This window comes from Haliotis rubra, unplaced genomic scaffold (genome assembly GCF_003918875.1).
Source record: "Haliotis rubra isolate DU_JTF1 unplaced genomic scaffold, ASM391887v1 Scf8, whole genome shotgun sequence".
Classification (NCBI taxonomy): domain Eukaryota; kingdom Metazoa; phylum Mollusca; class Gastropoda; order Lepetellida; family Haliotidae; genus Haliotis; species Haliotis rubra.
This window is the reverse complement of record NW_025767523.1, coordinates 2,507,294-2,526,675: the sequence shown is the minus strand read 5'-3', so window position 1 is coordinate 2,526,675 and position 19,382 is coordinate 2,507,294.

Below are 19,382 nucleotides of genomic sequence, written 5' to 3'. Positions count from 1 at the left end.
AACAAAACACGGTAATGTGATACTTGTTATCTTGCCTGCAGGGGAAATTTAGAATGGTTGTCTCCGAATCTGTATAACAAGGTAGCCATTTTGAAATGGAACATGGTATCGGTGGCTATCATAAAACGGACATGCACGTACTCACGTGCTTTTAATGTATGTTATAGAGTGGTAAGACCCCGGTATTGACAACGCATACCTTGATGCTAGTTTGTTGCGTTACAAGCCCGTGTGTGTATTTACACTTGTGACAGAACAGCCCATATTGTAAAAGAAATCACCTTGAGATAAATGATACATAAATGATCCAATGTTGGGCAGATGAGTGGCTGAAAACAATTGTTAGTATTGCTGAATATATTATCAGATTTATGAATACACAATCCCATTTAGATAGTGGTCCAATATAACATGTTATATATGGGATTACCGGTACACTTTTGAGGGGTTGAGTCCCACCTACACTCTCCGAGTATGGGTCCCGATCCACAAAGCGTTCGTAATGATACGACCTGTCGTAACCCTATAGTTTATCATAGGCTTACAAATGTTGCGCTACGAGCGTTTTGTGGATCGGGACCCAGGCACCTAACCAGCCAGCAGACAAAGTCGGCGATCTAACCCACTCAGCCGTCACTTTTTAACTGGCATTGTATAATCCTAAATATAACACATGTCCAATCAAATTTGGTTGGAGTACATGGGTGAGTTTAGTTTTGCCCTAATATTCCATCTATATGTAAATATTCGAGTCTGGACCAGATAATCCAGTGGTCAACAGCAGGAGCATTGATCTACGCAATTGGGAATGATGACATCTGTAAATTTGGTTGGAGAAAAACATACTTTCTGACATACTTTGGAAAACCAAGTTTACTTTTCACATTGCATTTATTCCATATACATAATAGAATCCTAGTCTTAATTTTAGTACCACTTATTTCATATTTGCCCCATTGTACTATCTATTATTTCATTACCTACAATATCTTAAACTTTTACCAAATACACACTTTCCTCATTCGCCACACTTATTCATCATATGTAAATACTCACATTGTGTTTCCGTTGTCTCCGAAGACTCGCCAATATTCGCGCGGCTGGTTGAGTCCGAGGCCGTTACGAATATTGGCGAGTCTGAGGAGTTTATTGCCCTTAAACCTAAAATCATACATATTGGCGCCCTAGTTTCATAACTCTTGCACCCGAACACAGCAATATTAATATTGGCGTCCTACATCTGGGTAACACGGTATGCACGATACACACGCTATGAACACGCTCTACTGTGCACGTGGCAGCGTATTGGAGGGGTACAAAACAAACGAAATATTTTACTGCATCCATTTCACCAGATGTTTTCAACCATGTCAGGCGAATGTGGTTCTTTATGCGATGTCTTTGTCACTCAAACTTAATACATTGTCCGAAGCTTTTGAATGGAAGTATTTCGAGTGTCAATTTTGATATCACTCTGCAAGGGGACAAAAATCATGTAGATGCCGTTGGGAATATTTCTTCGGATGAGGAATGGCTGCGTGAAAGGGATGGGTTTGAATCCCAGTTAGGCAGCAAATTATTAAGTATTTCTGATGAAGATCTGAATAGGACGCTGAGTCTGTTTGTCACAGCAGTAAGGAATCAAATGAGTGAGTGAGTTTAGTTTTACGCCACACTCAGCAATATTCCAGCTATATGGCGGCGACGGTCTGTAAATAATCGAGCCTGGACCTGACAATCCAGTGATCAACAGCATGAGCATCGATCTGCGAAATTGGGAACCGATGACATGTGTCAACCAGGTCAGCGAGCCTCTTACGACAAGCATGGGTTACTGAAAGCCAATATTCTAACCCGGAGCTTCACGGGTAAGGAACCAAAGGGGAGGTCAATACAAGGGCAGCATAATTCATGAGATTCTTATTTCGATGCAGAGATTCTTGCGCCAAAGTGGTCTAGATGTTAACCTAGCCACCGATTTTGCTTTTAGGGGTTTAAGAACCATTTTAGACGCTAAAATGTAATCACTGGCACGGGCTGGTTTTGGCATGCTTAGAAGGCTAGACAAGCTAGCGTCATCACACCACAGGAGGAGGATGCATTGTGGGAGTTGGGTTTGCTTGGGGTGACACCCCAGAAAAATTGCTTGAAACCGCTTTTTATTTGAACGGGCCGTTGTCCATATAGACTTGACCAAAAGTACATGTCATTGAAGTGAGTGAATAATATGGTGATTACTTAAAATCTTAAAAAAAAAATGAAATTCATATCGTTTTAAAAATAGTTTGTTTAGAGTTGAGTTGAGTTGGGCTTTACGTCACATCGGCATTATTCCAGCCATAAAGTGACGAGAACAAGTCTGCATAATAAACATTGTAAGTACAGAGTCAAAATGGGTTTTATTTCAAAAACATATATTCATTAAAAAAACATGACGACGGCTACAGTGCAGCTTGTATGCAATGTATGTACAACTTGACTGCAGGCCAGTGGGTTGTGATGACTGGGGAATCGAACCCGCGCCGCGGCACTTTAACCACTAGGCTACCTCACCGCCCATAGACGTAATTAATAAGTGAGGTACCCTAGTCGTTATAGCGCCTGCAGCACAATGTGTCAAGCCCATGCGTTGTGTCCTCCCATGTAATAAATGGATGAAAACATTGAGTTTGTTTCTGTATTTCAGTAATGGGGGTATTACTGTTTGGATTCAGCGTTAGGACCGGGGCAGTAATAGGGCGTCAGTATTTGAAACTAGGGCGCCAATACACGCGATAAAGTCGCCAATATACGAAGCTAGGTCGCCAATAAACGAAAGATACGGGCTTCCCATTCCATCCTTATTGGAGGGATATGTCGTGTAATGGAGGCAATTTTAGGTTTAAGTATAGCTCATTTAGTTAAAAGTGTCAAAATGCATTGTCGTATTACACCTAGGTAAAGACATTTATGTATTGCTATAGAAATATTAGAGCAACGACACAAGGGCCTGTGATAGTACTGTACAGTTTCCTTTGAATGAAAACATTTCCAAGGTGAAAATCGAGGTATGTTAAAAGGACATATATTAAAACATCGATACAAGAGAATATGAGAAATATGACATACCTGATGTATTTTGTCTGTCAAAAACGAATGAAGAAAGGGCAGCTAATAGTACGAAAGTCAGATATTAAATATCCTCTTGTGTAAATATATATAGGATATTGCATTTCTGACATTCGTCACAGGGACTGTGGTGGTACCCAGTGTTGTGTTCAGCCCGTTTGTTATGTGACTGGTGGCGATACGGCGTGACAGCTGAGAGAAGCACTAGTAAAATACCGTCTCCATGCCCCATGTCTTCACAGGACAGAGGCAGCGAAATTCAGAATATAACCAATGTCTGTCCATATCACGCTTCAGTCTTCGCGAAATCTCTGCGGTTTTTAGCAATGTGTTTTCTTTATAGTAACTGTTTGTGAGTTTTTGATTTTGTGTTAGCATATGTTATACAAGTAAATAGTAATAAACGAAATCAAACATTCTTTGAGCAATAACAATCCAAACAAACAAACAAAACAACGACAACAAAACAAAAACAAACAGAATATTAAATACAAAATTATATATGTATGTTAACAATCAAACTAACAGTAAAAGCAAAATCTAGAGAAAAAAAATACAAAACAGAACAAAAACAGTAAGTAAAAACAATTGAATAAGAAACAAACCTCGAACCCCCACATGGGTACAACGTGTGAAGCCAATTTTTGGTGTTACCCGCCGTGATATATTGCTAAAACTCACTCACTCACCTAACCTGCAATAGAATCAGCAAACAATCCCACCATCCACAAAAATGACATCATAGATATATTAATGAATGCATGAATATTACACCCCTATGAAAGAAGAAAAACAAGAAAAACACGAAATTCAACTATATAAACGTAAAACCTCCACCCCATCTTACAATACGATCATCAGTACATGATTCCAAGTACAGGGAGCTGGGTGGGCGGATTGGAAGTGGTTCAACTGACTTGAGTCAAGGATATACAAATGAATCATGACATAGTAATGTGAAGAACCTCGCAGAGACCATGTTCCATCGTCAGGCGAATGTGTTCAATACGGAAGATGAGAGCTTGACGCTCAGATGATCCCTGGTATGAGAGTTACACAGTTTAATGACAATACAACTGAGTGCTGCAGACACATTGGAGATGTTGAAACGACTGGAATCAAGTTTGTTTTCAAGTTTCAAATTCGGTACTTGGTCCAAATGACTCTGGTTTTATGATGTTAAAGGTACACGACCAAATCTGAAATCTGTTCGCTGAATCAGCGATTTTCTTACTGCACTGCCGTGTGTTACGCCAGACGGTAAACGTCTCTTACTTAGCAATACTATAGGCTTTTCTGTCAGATTGAGATGCCGTGGCAGTACTGAACATATTTTAAAGCGATGCAAATTTCACTCACCCACCAACCCGTTCACTCAGGCACTCACCCACCCACTCAGTCACTCACTCACTCACCCACCCACTCACTTACTCACCCATCCACCCAATCAGTTACTCACTCGTTTGCCTGTCCACTCACTCACTCACTCACTCCGTATTGGCCTTCCCCGAGATCTCAGGGTGGACATGCTCTTCTAGTCTGTCATACAGACCCTGAAGCAAATATATCCAAGAAAGCCCACTCAAGTATAGAAAATGTGGCAAGTATAGATTTCCACAGCTTCTGAAAATGAAGAAAGTCTCAGGGCTCTTTTTCATTGTATTTTTATATTTTTATTATGACCTTTTTCTCTGTAAAATATTTTCATTTCAGAGACTAGTTGTGAGTCTAATGGTCTTCAAAAGTCTGAACTTGTATGGGAGCCACAGTGGTTGTGACATCAAACGTAGATTAGTGGTCATGATCTCGACCACTGGTCTGTCTACTCCATACTGAACATATTCACATTGTAACATTGATACTCATCCGTTGTACTGAAAAGTTATGGCAGATATGCGGAGTTTCGTCCCTTAAGCATGGCTGGATCCAGCTGCCCTGATGGATTGGTGTTTTTCAGCTTCACATCCGTACTTTTGACCTTTAGTAACGCGGTAAACGTCTAAGATATGTTTCAAGTCGACTTCTACCCTATTCTTACTAACTTACTAACTATCCAAAGGGCATTAGCTAGGGGCGGTGGGGTAGCCTAGTGGTTAAATCGTCACGCCAAAGACGCGGGTTCGATTCATCACATGGGTACAATGTGTGAAGCCCATTTCTGGTAGGAATGACACGTTTTTATGGATGATCAACTTCTTTATTGTATGATAGCGACGCAATATTACAACAACATCAAGAAGTTGCTCATCCATAAAGACTTGTCATTCCTATTACTTGCAACCTCTCGAGTGCCTCTCAAACAGACCATTTCTGGTGTCCCCCGCCGTGATATTGCTGGAATATTGCTAAAGGCGGCGTAAAACCATAGTCACTCACTGAAAGCGGCATTAAAAGAAAAATCGAAACACAAATCATCAATACCTGAGTGTGTGAATATTTTTGCAATATTACAATATGACGACAACACAGCAGCTAAAGGCAACCCACAATGTAGCCATGTGACGGCTCGAACCCAGACCTTTGACGTGACAAGCTGACACGTTAACCACTAGGCTTCACTGACGCTTCTAGTGCCGTGAGACGTCGGGTTCTTAAATTTAAAACGGAGTGTTGTGTTACGGCGTCGATTTAATAACGTTATTAACGGTTATTTAAGACCTAAGTTATAGCGCATTCAACAGCAAAACATTTTCTCCAAATGCTGATGCGTGTTCGGAATCACAGAATCAATAGAATTTCTAGACAAATGGACTAGTTTACCCGTAATGTCAGTAATTTACCATTCTCAAACAACTCTTTCGTGACCCAAGGGAGAATGGCTGCCAAGGATTTGTTTTCCTTAGCTATACAACTTCTGTGAACTTTATATAGGCTACTCATGCCAATAATGGTTGTCACCCCCCTACCCACCACTCCACACCCCCTCTCCAATTAAAAAAATTGAAGGGGGTGACAACCATTATTGGCATGAGTATATTATTGACACCCTGACATTTAGTAACCGGGGGAGTTAATACATCCGACAGATTACCAGGTTCGAATAACAATTGTAAACATTAAACTGCCTTGTGTCTATTCTATTTAATCAACACTGTCAGGAGAATACGACTCGTGTTGAGACGCTGACCACCCACACGTATTAAAGGCCCGGTTCACAAAGCGACCGTAGCACTAAGGTTGTCTACATATTTTACTACGACTAGTAAGTAGTTTTGATTCTTTAACTTCCGTGAAGCGATCTGAACACAAGTAAGATATCGTTTCAGGCTTCCACAATGCTCGCTTCGCACTCACAAACATAACCCATTTTGCACGAACTGCGGGGTCCTGTGGAAATCTGTGCATGGCGACACCATCGCCCAACTTTAACGTGTACGCAGCGATCGCTTTGTGAAGACGAGAACTATTACGTCAGGTTTAAGCGTTGAACGTCGCTCTGCGGAGTTGCTTACCGTAGTCTTGCCAGGATTCGCTGATCGCAGGTTGAAGAATGTTTTATGCTTTAAACATATTTATTTCCAAAAGTGGAACCGGATTGGTAAACAAGCTATATGTTGCTTATCTGAATACCACTCCGGAATACAAATAAATTATAAATATAACAATCATGAATAGAAAAGCATGCTATTTACAAACAAACAATAGCTTTCTGGAGATGTAACAATCAATAACTGTAAATATAGCAATACAATTAGTGTCGGAAAGTAATACATAGTTAGTGTAATTTCGTTTCTACTACTTACAACACAAATCTGCCTGTCAATACAATGAAAGAGTGGATAGATTCTAATAATTCAAGGTTATTCAAGGTATTGTTTTGATGTCATATATAGAGGTATGTTATATTGAAAGATAAGTTAACGTCTATTACGTATGTCTCCCCTCTCGTGTACAACATCTGGTAAGGTTTCCAGTAGTCTGTTCAAGCGTTCGCTCGTCACGCCGAAGACCCAGGTTCGATTCTCCACATGGGCACAATGTGTGAAGCTCACTTGTGGTGTCCCCGCCGTGATATTGCTGGAATATTGCTGGAAGCGGCGTAAAACCACACTCACTCACTCATAAGTCTGACCCTGCTGAGTCTGGATCAGGCTAACCAGTGACACATGTCATGAGCAACGATTCATTGACATGCAATCACCTGTTATCACACAACACGTCCACCCTACCCACTTTGCAATATGGCCTCCATTTATTAAAGGCACAATGTCACACATTTTCGACAATATTTTGGCCTGTATTATATATACTGTCCCCAAAAAGAAACGCATAGGCCAGAAATCTGTTGCGAAAATGCTGTATTTTCAAACATGTATAACTCGTCCACAAATAGACTTTAGTACATGAATTTTTTACATCGGTTTAGAAGGAAATGTCTATACATTAAAATTGTTAGACATGGGCGTTAACTCATACCTCATCAAGTGGATCGAAAACTTTCTTGTGGACAGACAGCAGTACGTGAAAGTTAACGGGGCTGTATCGAGTAAACGGACCACCAACACTGGTGCACCACAAGGCTGTGTAATTACCTCCTGTTCCTTTCACCCTCTACACTGATGATTGTGCAAGCTCGAATTCAACCTGTTCAACTGTAAAGTTCGCAGATGATGCAGCAATTGTCGGCAAACTGAACGACACTGATTCTGAAGAACTGTATAAAGAGGACATTAATTATGTTACGACTTGGTGTGCAGATAACCACTTACTCTTAAATGTCACAAAAAAAAGGAACTGATAATTGACTTTCGGAGTAAACCCACAGAAATGATTCCAGTGATAATCAACGGTGAATGTGTTGAGACAGTGTCGGAGTATAAGTATCTGGGAACCTTCATTGACTTGAATCTGAACTGGAACTCTAACACTGAAGCCCTATACAAAAAATGTCAACAACGTCTTCATCTCATGCGTAAACTGAGATCTTTTAATGTTAACCCATCTGTGATGTCATCTTTTTATGTAGCATTTATTCAGAGTATTTTAACATTTTCCTTCCATTGTTGGTACGGGTCTCTCTCAGTTCATCTCAAATCTAAAATAGACAAAATTGTTAACACTGCAAGTAAAATCGCTGGAGTCAGATTTGAATGTTTATCATCAATATATGAGCGGCAAATCGTGAATCAAGCTGTCAAAATCATACCTGACCGTACTCACTACTTAAATTCGGAATACAACCTCCTCCCTTCAGGCCACCGCTACAAAGTTCCAATTGTGAAAACTAAGAGAGCCCGTACATCCTTTATTCCAAGTACCATATCTCTCTTAAACAAATGTGAAGATACCTTAATCAAAGAATTTATGTAAATATGTTTGGTATCTCTCTAATGTGTCAGTAGCTCTGCTGATGTAACACAAATTCCTGAAAAGGCATTAAAGTATTATTCTATTCTATTCTATTCTATTCTATTCTATTCTATTCTATTCTATTCTATTCTATTCTATTCTATTCTATTCTATTCTATTCTATTCTATTCTATTCTTCTATTCTATACAACCAAGTGGATAATTTTAGTATCACGGTCCCGACGTCGGGTCTCCTGGCTCTCAGTCCAGTCTCTCTCAACCTGTTCCGTACAGTTTGACCGGATATCCTCTAAAGTCCAGGCACCCTGGCTGCTGTGCTCTCACCCGTGGCAGTACGAACACGCAAATGTAGTACCCGGATGTACCGATCTTGGGCTGCAGTGGTGACTCGATGTCTGCCTGTACTGGGACGGTCATTTGTTATACCTGTTTGGTTGTAACGAGCTGCAATACGTGATATCGTGCCTAGACTAACATTAAGACGCATGGCAACAGAAGATTGGCAATCTCCAGCGTGCATTCTCTCAATGACGATGTTCCATGTCGCAGAGTCAAGACGTGGCGAAGTGATTTAACCTTGAAACTCCTTCAAAACGAATGCCGATTTCCGAAAGTAATCTGGATATTTATAGCAAGACAGTGCATGCTCTTTGCTGGACAATTTCAACTGGAAGGTGATTTCGGCTGCCTTGTGGCGATGCCATTTTAATCCTTGTAAGAAATCTCATCAAAATCAACATTTTGAGGTAAAGTCGATTTTCTACTTGTGCAATTGTGTAAAATCATGTTATCAACACTTTGGTTACATATTTTGACGATTGTTTGAACACAAAAGGTAATTAACAGATTTAAAAAAATAAGAAACGCCTATGCGATGTCCAAGTTTCTGTTTACCTGATTAACACATCACTGACCAAAACTTTAAACCAAACTAAAACAAAACAACATTTTACAAAATATTAGAATACTTAGACTTAGAATTTCACTAGAAGGTGAACCAATCGTTCATTTCTGTGATGTTTTCTGACGGACGGGGTTAGTCTCCATATTCTGACTTGCTGTCTTGCATTCCTTTGTTAAGTGTTTAGTCACGTGATAAGTATTTCAGCCAATGGTTATTGTCCATGACTTCTTAGATTTGTTATGTTGTTTATTCAGTAAGGGGGGCCACCGGCCCTTTATACACATACAAGTCAGAAGGATTCAAGATATGACATGAAGCGCCATAAAAGATGTGAACACAAGATTAGCAGGATGCAAAATATTTCATACGTTTTTTCATAGTTAAAAATATATATTTAGCAAGGTTGTTTAAAACAATATTATTTTGAGAAGTAAACAGTAGAGCTAGCTTGTTTTCAGAAGGGTATACATGATAAAACGTGGTATGAGAGATGCTCTCAGATCGTGATAGAATGGACATTCAAGGCAAAAATCGTATTCAGATTCGATCATAGGAATAACACACAAGGGACACAAACGTTCGTTGCGTGCAACTTCTTCGATTGAATCTTTGTCAAATTTTGTAAAAGACAATAAACAACACATCTTTTGACTGAATGTCAGTAATTAACATTAATTTCATTAATTATATGAATTTAAACATGTGGAAAAAGTTTGTTTGTTGTTTAACGCTGCACCCAGCAATATTCCAGCTATATGGTGGCGGTCTGTACATAATCGAGTCTGGACCAGACAATACAGTGATCAACAGCATGAGCATCGATCTACGCAATTGGGATACAATGGCATGTGTCAACCAAAGTCAGCGAGTCTGACCACCTGATCCCGTTAGTCGTCTCTTACGACAAGCATGGATTGTTGAAGACCAATTCTAACCCGGATCTTCACGGGTCCGATTGTCCAGAGGGCATTACATCTCCATGGCATTAGCTTGAGAAAATCTGTGCTAAGTTACAGATAGGGGGAACATTGTAACATTCAATATATACTCATGCCAATAATGGTTGTCACCCCCTTCAATTGTTTTAATTGGAGAGGGGGTGTGGGGTTAGGGTGTGAGTGGGGTTGGGAGGGGAGGGGGGTGACAACCATTATTGGCATGAATATATAATAGAGGCTTTTTCGCGATAGCTATGATGATGTCGTTGTCTTTTAACAAATGACGAGATCAGCAGGATATACTGATCACTAAAAACAGAACACATAGATGAGGATTCTATAAAAGATGACTATCCGGTCAGTAGTTTTCGGTATTTTCAAGATCACGACACACGAGTTCATTGTCTTTTTGTGTGTGTGTGTGCAAATCGAAATATTGTGTAACACAGCAGGTCAAAACTCAACTACTTTTTTTTTTTTTTCATATTTGGGGGAGGATGGTGCGGATTATCAGTCAGTCCATATGGAATTGAGTTCTGGTTACCCACTGTACTGTCCAAGTACACTGTAATGTCAACAAGGGCGACGAGGGATGTCAATACGTTCAGGTTACTGTTGTATGGTATCTTGTCACCTCAAACACATGGTGGAAATGGGACCCTGAATCCACTTACGGCAGTATGGTGGAAATGGGACCCTGAATCCAGTTACGGCAATAGGAAAATAGCACATAATGACGTCACTTCCGATACGAAGATATCATGGCGATTGAAGGGAAGCAAGAACATAGAATATGAGTATCCTTCTCACCCCCACTGCCCCTGCACGTGTAATTGTGCACAATCACAGCTTTGCAAGATTAATAGAGGAATACCAGATAATGAATCCCACAAACGTTTATTTTGGATGGACAATATTTGGATAATATTCCGGTGTGACTGTATCGGGCATGGGTTGGTCTGATTCAGTTTGTAACATTAATAGTTTCATCATTCAAGGAACGACAGACATAGTGCAGTCAGACATGTTCAATGGTTGTTTAACATAAGCCCTTTGATGAACAGTTTTTGACTCTTTGAGTGAACTCTACAAACATGGTCCTTGAAACATACCAGTGAAATACACGTCTGTGAGACGTAACCATGGCTTTACTGCTTACAAAGTTGTTATCTTGCATGTATTAGATTCATAGTCAAATTTCCTTTCCGCAAATATATTGACATTGTTATTGCAAATGAAGCCACCAAGGCCATCGGGATCCCATGACACGCTATTAAGGATTCCACCGAACCTGACTATCCGATCAAAGTTTCACACTAGTAGGAGTGTAATATATTTGATAGTAATCATCATGGAGTGCGCTTTGAGACATCCGTTCCGAACTTTAGCGAACCTGTTTAAAACTGTATATTTTTGTTAAGATGCAAACGTTTTCAGTATGTTTCTTACTTAAAATAACTTTTCTTAAAATAACGAATCAACTCTGTTTTGATATTGCTTTCATAAGGTCATTGCTGTCGCAGCCCAGCTGAAGAGCTTTTGCTTTTAACGTACACGGTTCATTTTAGGAAAATAGTACCAACATCAAAGCCTATAAGAATATCCTTTTTTCTCATTTTTCTGTTTTAAAATGACTAAATGGAGTTTACACATACGTTTAAAATTTATAAAAGTAAACTTGACATTTATGTATCACGTGGCTGGTCCGATTACCTCCAATCCATGTACATCTAGCCCCAAGTTTACTGCATGGATGATATTGACGATTTCAGTAAGTGAATTAGTGCTGCTTTACACCGCAGTCATAATCATTACAGGTGCGTCCCACAAAGATTCTTCTATACACTTTCGGTATATAACTTGGTTGATGGCATGCACAGTGACCAACGAACTAGTACATGTACTATAGCAGGCACCCATCCAGGTCCCCCACCGTAATTACATGTTCCTTAAATAGCGGTGTCAGGATCCGATGATAAATTTGGTTCGAATCCTAGAGTAGCCCTGATTATGATACTTGGTCTGCCAGCACCGGACCTCTACTCATCGGTTTCGCGAAGCTTTCTCACATCTTTCACTCTGGGTGGTTAAGGCACTGCGATTGTGTAGAGTGATTTGACTCAGTTGTACCAGGATCCGCAGATCGTATGTCCGAATCCCAGAATATGAACCTTCCCCCTATATCACCTCGCTTATGGCTTTCAACTCGTGAAGATCCGGGTTAGGATTGGTCTTCAGCTACCCATGCTTGTTGTAAGAGGCGACTAACGGGATCGGATGGTCAGGCTCGCTGACTTGGTTGACACAGATCGATGCATATGCTGGTAATAACTGGTAATAACTGGATTGTCTGGTCCAGGCTCGATTATTTACAGGGTTTCTTCGAAGTAGTAAGTGTCGACAGTTTACGTCACCTGTGACGTTAGTCTCACAAAGGGACACGCAGTGGTGTTACTGAAATACAAAAGGACATTAAACCCAAATCCCTCACTCACTGACGTCCGCTCGTCATGCCAAAGACCCTGTTCGATTCCCCAGATGGCTACTATGTGTGAAAGCCATTTCTGAAATCCCCCGAGGTGATATTGCTGGAATATTGCAAAAAGCGGCGTAAAACCATCCTCACTCACTCTCTGTAAATACTTAATACAGTTACTAAATATATGTTTGTAATTAATACGTTTGTAAAACCATATTGCCAGTGCCATCACATCCATTTTAAACATTCAATTAAGAGTGAAACGATGTTTTCATAATATCGACCACCAGTTTGGTTTGCCTCGAATCTAATATGTACAGGCAGCTATGATTGAACATCAATGATGAATACTAGGGCTTGGTATTGCAGAGAATTTTCATATTGCGATATATTGCGATGCGAAAGCATATATTGCGATATGTATTGCAATATATTGCAAGAAGTATTTTTAAACAAATAACTACTTATAATCGAGTTAATGCTTGATTTATAATGCAAAAACACAACAAAATCACTATGTTTGATTAAGTTTTAATAAAAACTTTTAATCATGACAAAATATAAATGTAAATAATATTTGGCACAAATGAAACAAGGAAATATCCGAAGATTTCCGAGCGTTACGAAGTTTTCTGAATGCAAGTCAAAATACCGGTTTTCGATCAGCGTATCGCAATACGTATCGTTTTCATGTCTGAACCGGTAAATACCGGTAAACCGGTTATATTGCGCAGCCCTAATGAATACTGCGAAGAACTTGAAAAATTGGGTGCCACCCAAAGACTACATGCAGAGTCCTACTTGTGCAATTTCATTATGACCGGTATGACCTTTAAAGTCTATTGAGCCGACGGCAAACTAAAGCTGTGTCCAGGAAAAGAAAGAAGTACTTGCAAAGGTCCAGCTTCCCCATGGCAGGAGTTTACTGACAAGCTCCCAGGGAAGCCATAAGAACTGAACTAAGACCACTTAAAGACGTTCCTTGGGGACGTACGATGTTGTAATCCTGGCCCGGTTAATTGTGTCCCCGGAACATAAAGGTCAAGTCTATGTTATTTTCCAGCCGAATATGTTGGTATTTCATCATGAAGCGTTTTAAAATAAACTGCTGACCGATTCAAGAAAGTACATTGGTGCTTTAGGTTGAGAAGAAAACTTCAAAACGATGGTGTCCACTGTCCATGAGATGTAAGTTGCTCGCCTCAGTGAGTGAGTGAGTGAGTGAGTGAATATATTTTAAGCCCCTTTTAGTAATAGTTCAACTACATTGCAGCATTTCACAAGAAATGAGCTCCACTCATTATACCAATGTGGCGAACCAAACGTATTCGGCTTTAGATTGAGGAGAAAACTTCAACACAATGGTGTCCATTGTCCATGAGATGTAAGTTGCTCGCCTCTTTGAGTGAGTGAGTGAGTGAATATAATTTTAAGCCCCTTTTACTAATATTTCAACTACATTACAACGTTTGACACAAGAATTGAGCTCCACTCATTATACCCATGTGAGGAACCAAACGTGTTTTTGACGTGAAGAAACAGATGCTTTAACCACTCGGCTATCCCACCGTAGAATGAAGGGACTTAAATAGTCAAATCAATGCTGCTCATATACAGCTGTAGCTTTATTATGATGACCGTGGAGGGTGTTTCTTTGGTTAGGATCGTGGGAAACCGGTAAACAAATGAAGCCGACATAATTTAGAAAGACCTTTATCCGGTTGGCTCAAGAACCTTCATTCACATTACACGAGGGGCGGTGGAGTATCCTAATGGTTAAAGCATTCACTCGTCCCGCTGAAGACCCGGGTTCGATTCCCACATGGATACAATATATGAACCCATTTCTGATGTCCTCCGACGTGATATTGATGGAATATTGCTAAAAGCGGCATAAAACTATATACATTCACTCACTCACTCACTCACATTACAGAGGTGAGCTTCAGCAGCGGACCTTCATAAATGCATCACAATTCAAAAGCATTTGTCAGTGTAGGTGACTTACAGGTCCGGTTGGTGGTCACCTAGTCATCATAGTCTTTGTCCTTCCTTGTAATTCTCTAACGTGCATTTAGTGGAACCGGGGTTTGCCGAGAAACGTGTCAAGATGCTCTCGTCCTGGTTCTGTATCCCCACGAGGAACTGCACGACCCCCTGACAAGTGACCTACAAGTGGGGACCGGTTCAATTAAACCGTAGAAAAACATGGCACTCTCCTCGTGGGCTTCACGTATGTGTAAACTTCAGATGTTGATACACATTCATGCCCTTAGGATATGTACCAAGCTCGCTAACTTGTGCAGATTCCAACCTAATGCCTGGGGCAATAGTACGGCTGGTGTATAGACGTTGACAATGAAAAGTGTGGACAACACTGCTCATATCATGACTTGATTTAGTTGTATTAGTGAGTTATGTTCTACTCCGCTTTTAGCAATATTCCCGCAATATCACGGCCGGGGACAACTGGCTTCACACATTGTACCCATGTGGGAATCAAACCCGGTCTTCGGCGCGTCGAGCGAACGGTGTAACTACTAGGCTACCCCACCGTCCCGCTTTGTATTTCAACGTTGGGAAAGATAAATCATATGGATGGACAACTTATTTATTACAATTAGGAGCGACAGTTGTATATGCGTGTTAGGTGTAAGTGGGGCGGTGGGGTAGCCTAGTGGTTAAAGCGTTGGCTCGTCACGCCAAAGACCCAGGTTCGAATCCCCACATGGGTACAATGTGTGAAGCCCATTTCTGGTGTCCCCCGCCGTGATGTTGCTAGAATATTGCTAAACGCGGCGTAAAACCACGCTCAGTCAGTCAGTCAGTTTGGTGTAAGTAATTTAACAGTTTTATGGATATTTGTATTTTAACATTTACTTTCAGAATTGCAGGTATGCCATTTCATTTTTCTACAAAAGAATGTTTTTCTATCAACAGGTCATTTTGAAATTGACCGTACTCATCATAACAAGTGAGTGAGTGAGTGAGTGAGTTTAGCTTTACGCCACCTTTAGCAATATTCCCGCAATATCACTGCGAGGGACACCAGAAATATGCTTAACACATTGTACCCATATGGGGAATCGAACCCGGGTATTCGGCGCGTCGAGCGAATTCCTTAACCACTAGGCTACCCAATCGCCCTCTGATAATCAGTAATGGCACTCTCATCACAGCCAAGGTTTGTCATCAGCTGTAGAGTCAGACCTCCGCCATATAGCTGTCATGGTGCGGCGTTAAACAACAAAGAAGCAATATCTACAAATCTTTCCTAAGTGCTCCAACTTCTAAATGACCCGCGAGGAGGTCATGATATTAGCAGTGGTGCTGTTTCCCCATACCTTACATACGTCCTTGCTAATATCATTATGTGCTAAAATCTCATATAGTGTTGTGTACAAGGTAATACTTGTACATGACTAGCTACCGACTTGACGTCCACCCAAAGCCGTACCACTAACCCCTTACATGTACATTGGACAGCGAACGTAACACAATGGACTATATTAGCGTACCTAACCTACGAGCCACCGAGCGTTGTCTACACAGGTAATGTCAATATCTGACAGTCAGATTTCAATAATTACGGATAGAATACATCTGACTTGCCATCAAATGACAATTTTCAACATTTTATTTGACAGAATGAATGCTACACACAAACCTAATGACTTTACACGATTCCCATTCATCTATGTAGTAGGACTACGCGTTCTAATGACCAGTTCCAGTCTATGTCTAGACGTGATTTTGGCCACGTGGTTAACTGACGTTCCTTTTTATAACCTGGTAAATAATTAATATAATATTGGATGCAGGAGATGATGAAACTGAACAAAACAGATAAACCAAGCTCTTGCAGGTGTTGGAATTTTATGAACAGGACAACAATATTTGTCGAACCAAAGTCCTCTTAAACTATGGTTCCTATTTTTTGGGACAGATATCATCATTATTATCATTGGCAATAATGACAGAACAATAGGTCGAAACAGGGTGTTGCCAGCTGGATTCGAACCCATGGAAACCAACGAATCTATTCTTCTGCCGCAGTAACGCAGAAGGAATTCTGTAGAATTAACATTTAAATTACAACAAGACATCGACATCAAGTTAATCCGTTATGAATGGCGGTATTTGTGTTCATTACGTACAGATCATCCACTGAATTGTTATTTTTGAGGCTTTTTGTTGAAAGAAAAGAATGGTCTCTGTGTAGGCCGAATAAGGGTGATAATTATTCGGGTGATTAATACATGTGCTCAGGTCGGTCGAATATGAACAACATATACAGGCCCATCAACGTGCATTTCGTAATGCGTCGCTAAACAGGAAAAAATGACGTTTTTGTGAGCATCACGTGGGGCCGACTCATGTCGTGTTAACACAGCTAAGTACGGATTTTCATAATATCGTTTAACACACTGTTCTCAAAGCAAACATGTTATATAATACTGTTATTAACGTTGGCATCGGCAGCATTTGAACCTCAGGTGCCTAATCCTTTGAACTTTTTGTTAAAAAATCACGGAACAGAGTTAATCATTTTAAAAAATCAGTGCCGGGTCCACGAGCACCATCATTTTCTTTATCACCGCCATCAAAAGTTGGTTAAGCTGCAATTCACGACGAGTGGTATGAATCTCAAGGTTTACCCACAGAGTCTCTGGTTTACCCTATTTTCGTCACTGCAGGGTTCCAAATAGTCTCAAGGACGTGAAACCCATCTTAATTGATGCTTTCGTAGTGTCACGTGCACAGTTTTTGTGGTCAGCTCGAGTTTCCTTGCTAATTGACCAGTTCTTCTGACCCCAGATTCCAAATGAAGACCAATAATGACGGGTCTGCCCACATCGGTTTCTCATTCTTCATCACTGGGAACGATTCCTCGTTACGTCAATGCCCTTCTTCTCCAGTTTCAGGAATCAGCTGACTATTCATCTGTAGGACTTAATCGTCATGGCGTTGCCAGCAACGGCTGTCGTGGACAATGACTCACTAATTGGAGTTTATCGTTCGAGCTAATCTGCAGTGACAGTAATGGCGATGTTTCAGTACAGGTTCATATACCTGTCTTCTTAAACTAGTCAAGAAACCCACCTCGATGAAATTAATAGCAGTTTATTGGAGCCTGGTGTGTTGTGTGTCCTAGTTACTGTGATTTATAGTAATGAACTTGTTACTGGAGCGGTGTATTAGTCTGTTTTCCGGCCGTTCTACTGGGCGTTAAGATGAAAGGGTTTAAATGGGCCCGTTACAAGAAAAGAGCATTCCTTTAGCAGTTTGAACGCGTTATCGACTATCGTCAGTTCTGTACGGGGTTGTATACACTCAGGTTCTCGACAATCCGTGACCTGCGGGTCGATATGTCGTGTGGTGCCGTGTATCGACTGTAGGTCAACCAATGAATTTAGGTCAAGAGTAATTCAAATGAGCCTACCTGTTCCGTGAATCCAACCTTTGCAAGACTTAAAGCAGTGTTAGTTTGTTTTGTAATGCTGCATTCAACAATATTCAGCTATTTTAAGCTAAATGTAAATAATCGAGTCTGGACCAGACAGTCCAGTGATCAACACCATGAGCATCGATCTACGAAACTGGGAACCGATGACATGTGTCATCCAAGTCAGCAAGCCTGACCACCCGATCCCGTTAGTCGCCTCTTACGACAGGCATAGGTTACTGAAGATGAATTCTAACCCGGATCTTCACGGGTCTGTTCTAAACTAACTTGTGCAAAATATTCCATATTGATTAAATTTACTGTTTACACATGAACTGATGTGTTGTAAAACAAATTCGTAACGTTGAAAAGATTATTGTCACGAGTTCAATAAATGATAAAAATCAGTGAAAATTGGCGAAGTCTTAACAAAACTTTACACCAAAACGATATTTGATATTTGCACAATTTCAGAAATTTCATGCATGATCCTCGTGCAATTCATTTGCAGTTGGTTCCCCCAAGTTAGTGGAGAAATCAATCTTCGATGTAACCATATATATGTTATATATACATAACATACAGTGGGGGTTCTAAGTGAGTCTAAACTTTTGAAAGGAAGTATATGAAGCCAGCAGTTAAGCGTACCGGACAGAATAAATGTCTTACTTTCAACCCGAGAAGACCCTGTTTAAAATCTGTCTTCAGCAACCAATGTTTGTAAGAGGCGACTAACGGGATCGGGTGGTCCGGCTCCTTGACTTGGTTGATACATGTCATTGGTTCCCAGTTGCAAAGATCGATGTTCATGCTGTTGATCACTGGATTGTCTAGTCCAGACAAGATCATCTACAGACAGCCGCCATATAGCTGGAATATTGCTGAATGTGGCGTTTAACAACCAACAAACTTAGTTTCACCCACGACACTCATTACGGCACACCTGGGCCACGTTCCACGAAGCGGTCGTAGAGCAAAGATGATTTTAACCCATACATTGCGACAGTCGTAGCGTTACGGTTGCTTCGTGAAACGGAGCCCTGGACAAGTCAGTGAAACATATTATTTATTCGTGTGATATTCACGGCGTATTCCTGTGATACAACCTGCACGCAATCACCCAAGTCTATGAACCTGGCCATCGATCTATAAAGTAACTTCTCACGACAAACACGTGTCAGTGGGGACCTGCTCTAA